This window comes from Carassius auratus, unplaced genomic scaffold (genome assembly GCF_003368295.1).
Source record: "Carassius auratus strain Wakin unplaced genomic scaffold, ASM336829v1 scaf_tig00217726, whole genome shotgun sequence".
Lineage (NCBI taxonomy): Eukaryota > Metazoa > Chordata > Actinopteri > Cypriniformes > Cyprinidae > Carassius > Carassius auratus.
Genome location: NW_020529213.1, coordinates 1 through 5,000, shown reverse-complemented (window position 1 = coordinate 5,000; position 5,000 = coordinate 1). Strand labels below are relative to the sequence as shown.

Sequence of the window (5,000 nt, the reverse complement as noted above, 5' to 3'; positions counted from 1 at the left end):
CACGTCTGACTCTCTGATCTTCATCATTGTGTTTCAGAAGCTGATTTACTCTTACTGACATGTATTGTTGCTTGTGTCTCAGACGTAAGGGTTATTTGAGAAGGTGTCAGTTTTGGTGGCTTGAGTTATTAATTTCTCAGTGAAAATGATGTATCAGTGATGGTGGGAGGAGGTGATGATGCTGAAGATACACACAGAGATGCAGCACATGGATAACTCCATTTTTGATCTCTCCATCACTCCATAGATTTGATATAATTTCAGTAGTTTTTATATTTTAATACTTTTGATACTATTTCCACATTTTGAAACTATTTAATTATTTTCATAATATTTCATTACTTTTTTTTATACTAATGCAGTACTTTGATAATTTTTCAGTACTTTTGGTACTATTTTTATACTTTTGATAATATATCAGTATTTTGAAAAAATTCCAGTCTTTTTTATAAAATTTCAGTATTTTAATAAAATTTCTAAACTTTTGATTCTATATTAGCATTTTTGATAATATTGCAGTATTTTTATATTATTTCAGTACTTCTAATGCTGTTTCAGTGATTTCATAATATTTCAGTACTTTTGATACTAATTATACTTTTGATAATATTAAGTATTTTGGTACTATTTAGCACTTCTTGTAATATATCAGTATTTTGATCATATTTCAGTACTTTTAATACTGTTTCAGTATTTTTATACTATTTCAATCATTTGTATCCTATTTCAGTACTTTTGACACCATTTTAGTACATTTGCTGATATTTCTATACTTTTATATTCTATTTAGATTCATTGGATACTATTTCTTCACTTTTGGTACTATTTCAGTATTTTGATGCTACTTTAATAATTTTTATCCTATTTCAGTACTTTTGATACCATTTCAGTACTTAAAATATCAATTTGGCACTTATGATAATATTTCAGTACTGTTAGTACTATTTTAGCACTCTTGTTAATACATCAGTATTTTGATAATGTTTCAGTACTTTTAACTATTTCGGTATTTGATTCTATTTTAATTATATTTTTAGTACTTTTGTAATTATTATTTTTATAATATTTCATATTTTGTAACTATATTCAGTATTTTGATAATATGTCAGTACTTTTAATACTATTTCAAAAATTTTTTGTAATTTTTTATATATGAGTATTCTGATAATATTTCAGTATTTTAATAATATTTATCCGTATTATACATTTCTATAATTTTTATCCTATTTCAGAACTTTTAATACTATTTCAGTAATTTTTTTAGTTTTGTAATATCAGTATTTTGATAATATTTCAGTACTTTTAATAATATTTCAGTATTTTGATACTATTTCAATAATTTTTATCCTATTTCAGAACTTTTGTTACTACAGTATTTCACTACTTCTGATGCTATTTTAATACTTTTGATACAATTTAGATATTTTTGAAACAATTTCATTTAATTTTACTATTTCACTACTTTTGATACTAATTAATTTCTTTTGTTAATATTCAGTACTTTTAAAGTACTTGTGGATTATTGTGATGTTTTTATCAGCTGTTTAGATTCTGACGGCACCCATTCATATAAAGCTGTTTTGAAACCATATTTTCAGGTGACAGATGAAATGGGAAGTTAATGGTTGATGTTTTGTGTTTCAGTCACAGCTCTGCTGAGGAAGCTGAAGCAGCAGTCACGAGAGAGTGTAGAGGACAAGAGACCTCGTTTGCTCAAAGCACTGAAAGAGGTAGCGCAGCACACACACACACACACTCCATGTATTAATTAGCATCGGCGCTGAGAGACTGAGGCATCTGGGAATGATCTTCAGACAGGAAGTGACCTACAGGAAAGAAGACACTCAATGTCACCTCACTGCAGACACTTCAGATTCACACGAGCGCTCCATAGCAGACAATGACTTTGAGTGCATATTTTAGTTATTAACTTACTGATGGGATGTCTTGCCTTTAATTATATCAGGCAATGGCTTTTTTTCAGAAATTTGTCTTTAAGATGTTACAATTTTAGGTTTTCCTTAAAACATAAAGCTGAAAGTGCTTTCGTAATTCCTCTTTTTTTATATATATACAGTTTTCTTAATTTATTGGAGTTTTGTTTTAATTTGTACTAATAGTATTTGCTGGTACTATGGCAGTTAATAAAATATAATTAATAAAATTCATTTAAAATTAGCTGAAATATCAAGCTATTTATATTTATTTGTTTATTGTTCTAACCATATATTGTTAAATTATTGTGTATAATTTTCTTTTCTTTTTATTGTTACATCATTATTTTAATTTCGACTGATAGCTTTTGCGACTAATATGGCAATAAATGAATAAGCAAAAACGCATAAAAAACAGGATTATTTCTGTCAAATATTATACCGAAAGTAATTGTTCAATTATTGTTTGAGTAATTTTCTTAATTTTTTCTTTATTTTGATTTCTATTAATAGCATAAGTTGATATGACAATAAATAGATACAAAAAAATCAACACACACACACACACACATGACGCTCATGTGAATCAGCCGGGCCTGGTGTATTACTCTGTCTCTGTCTCTTGTGTTCTGTAGCTGGGGGATTTCTATCTGGAGCTGCACTGGGACTTCCAGAGCTGGGGTGAGTGACTTCTGATCGTTAGTCTTGTGTTTTAGTCGTTAGAGTCGCTGTTAGTGGATGACCTCAAGTGTGTGTGTGACGGGGCAACACAGACAGTTTACAGTTTACAGCATGTGGCATGTTGAGCATGGGTGTGACTGTGATGTGTTTGAGTGTTGATTTCCTCTTCCTCAGTGCCTTTACTCTCACGGATTTTACCCTCGGACGCGCCTGCAAGATCTACAAACAGGGCATCAACATCCGGTGCGTCTGATCATATCCTGCTGAGATTCGTTCCTCTGCTCTGAATCAAACACCACATCAATAACCCACACCCACTCAGATCACAGAGCTAATATTATATATTAAATATTCATTTGTCATTTACTGGTAACTAAATAAAAAGTACTATTTTTACTATTTCATTAAAAAATGATATGTGTGTGTGTGTGTAGTCTGGACACGACACTGATCGACTTCAGTGATATGAAGTGTCAGCGAGGAGACCTGAGCTTCATCTTCTGTGGAGACGCCGCTCCCTCCGAGTCCTTCGTGGTTCTGGACAACGAGCAGAAGCAGAAGGTTTATCAGCGGATCCATCACGAGGCACGTGCTCCGCCTGCTCGCTCGTCACGCGTGTTCTGCGCCGGACGGTGTGTGTGTGCACGTGTGTGTGTGTGTGTGTTCAGGAGTCAGAGATGGAGACGGAGGAGGAGGTGGACATCCTGATGAGCAGCGACATCTACTCCGCCACGCTCTCCACCAAATCCATCACCTTCTCTCGCGCTCAGACCGGCTGGCTCTTCCGAGAGGACAAAACCGTACGCATGACACTGCTGGACACACTCACATTTCTAAACCAGCTCAAAACACACTCATGTGATTAGAGCCAGGTGGCATGTTCGGTGTGGTTTCTGAGCGGTTTGACGTTCCCGCAGGAGCGAGTGGGGAATTTCCTGGCGGATTTCTACATGGTGAACGGCCTGGTTCTGGAGTCCAGGAAGAGACGCGAGCACCTGAGCGAGGAGGACATCCTGAGGAACAAGGCCATCATGGAGAGCTTCAGCAAAGGAGGGAGCATCATCGAGCAGAGCTTCGAGGTCAGTTCAGTCACGTGAAGCTGCGCAATGTGATGAGGAAAATTCAATAATCTGTGCACTTTCACGTCTTCATAAAAGCCTGATTTCACATGCAAATCAGTTAAATCATGCAATGCGACTTTTGCTAAACGTGACTTGCTTGATTTATTAAAGTTGATTAGATTTATTCATGTTTTAAAGAGATCTTGCGGTGTTCACGGACCTATAAAATCATTCTTTAGCTCCAGGTGCGCACCTAAATGATCAAAACGCACACAAATATGTCAAAATGCATATATTATTATCATAAACTCTCATTGGTTGTGATACATGTGTAACAGTAAATTGTATCGGTGCAGCTCTTAAAGTGACAGCGCCTGATATCCCTGCTGTCGTTACTTACTCTAGTATTGAGAACTGTGAAAAAACTGAAATACATACATTTATGTCTTTAAATAAAACACTTACATTAAGTTTTTGTCATATGGTCAACTCAGAATCATGCTAAGCAATCGCAATAACAATATTGACGAAAGATTCATCACGAGTGAGATTTTTGCGATAATCGAGCAGCCCTAGTTTCATACACATATTATGTAAACAGAAACTTATTGTGCATGCGATTAATCGCGACTAATCGTTTGACAGCACTAGTTGATTCAGCGTGACTAGTAGTGCTAATAGTTCAGCTAAAAACGTCTTGATGACGATTGCGTTTAGTTTAATGCGGTTTACAGGCGCTGAGGTTGATTGTGCAGCGCCCTCTGCTGGGGATGAGGTGTTGCTCACTGATGTGTTTTCTGTGTCTGTGCTCTCTCAGCCGGTGAGGCGTCAGTCGCTGACCGCTCCGTCTCCGAACACTATCTCCTGGGAGGAGTACATCACCGCCGAGACGGGAAAGTACGTCAGACTCCATCATAAGTCCTGTTCGGACGGTAATTGTTTCTCGGGGACGTAGGTAGAAGCAATACTGTTCGACTCGTGGAAGCAGTAAGAGAAGAAACACATTCGTAGTATGTCTTTATTAATAGCAGCAGCTATTACAGACGTCCCTGTGAGAAAGAGTTAGCGTCTGAAACAGGAGTCAAATCACGGTGAGAGGCTCATGTTTGGTCTCTTCTAGGGCTCCTCATCTGGGCCGAGAGCTCGTGTGTAAAGAGAGCAAGAAGAACTTCAAAGCGACCGTAGCCATGAGTCAGGACTTCCCTCTGGGCATCGAGTCGTAAGTGTGCCTCCTTCAGCAGACTCCTGGAGACGTCCATGTGTGCTGTTTCTAACTGATACACCACTTGTTTACAGGCTGTTAAATGTTTTGGAGATCGTCGCA

At 36.5% G+C, this 5,000-nt stretch overlaps 1 pseudogene; it reads left to right on the top strand.

Annotated features, from left to right (window-relative positions):
* The window catches only part of LOC113102403 (ankyrin repeat domain-containing protein 13C-like), a 13,170-nt pseudogene extending 8,176 nt beyond the window's left edge, over positions 1 to 4,994 (top strand).
* The last annotated feature ends 6 nt before the right edge of the window (positions 4,995 to 5,000 follow it).